The following is a 614-nucleotide window of genomic DNA, read 5'->3' as shown; positions in this document are numbered from 1 at the left end:
TTTGTAAATGTAGTCATACAATGTTTGGTTAAATTTTATTATGAGGAAATTTGAGAGGTACTATTTTAGGAAAGAGAGAGACAAATATGGGATAAATGAATGGAGGAACATGACTTAATTTATGCATTGGCTTTTAAGCAGAATTTTTGAGGTTGGTGAGGAGCCATTGTGATATAATGAAAATTACAGGGACATTGAGGCAAAAACTAGCTGTACTGGAAAATGATTTAAAACTCAGTGACATTCATACTTACCTGGCAGGGGAGATACCATGATCACGAAGGTGGTTTTCCTATGGAGAGGCTCATCCATTGCACTCCCGATGTGCTGACCCCTGCGATTTCCCCAAACGTGGGAAACTCAACTGCATAATTTGTGGTAGTGGCAGACTGTGTTTATGCTTTCCCCTGGGGGAAAAATTCACTGACATTCATTTTGTCCCTTGAGTAACAAGGTAACAGTAATGATGCAATTATCTTATTATTTCAGGAACAGTCAACAAAACATATATGAAAGAGATCAGTGAAGTGTCTGGAAATATTTTAGATGCTCACTTGATATGTGATTTTGTGCCAAGGAGGCAAGGTATGGAAGCAAAGTCATGATGATGATAA

At 37.8% G+C, this 614-nt stretch overlaps 1 non-coding gene across 1 annotated transcript; it reads left to right on the top strand.

Annotated features, from left to right (window-relative positions):
• The first annotated feature begins 246 nt into the window (after nucleotides 1-246).
• LOC111726790 lies at nucleotides 247-410 on the top strand. Its single transcript, XR_002774487.1, has one exon. It is a non-coding gene; the product is annotated as a U1 spliceosomal RNA (small nuclear RNA).
• The last annotated feature ends 204 nt before the right edge of the window (nucleotides 411-614 follow it).

The sequence above is a fragment of the Otolemur garnettii genome, unplaced genomic scaffold, assembly GCF_000181295.1.
Source record: "Otolemur garnettii isolate 467f Iridium unplaced genomic scaffold, OtoGar3 scaffold00080, whole genome shotgun sequence".
NCBI classification, from domain to species: Eukaryota; Metazoa; Chordata; class Mammalia; order Primates; family Galagidae; genus Otolemur; species Otolemur garnettii.
This window is presented reverse-complemented; position numbering and strand designations above follow the sequence as displayed.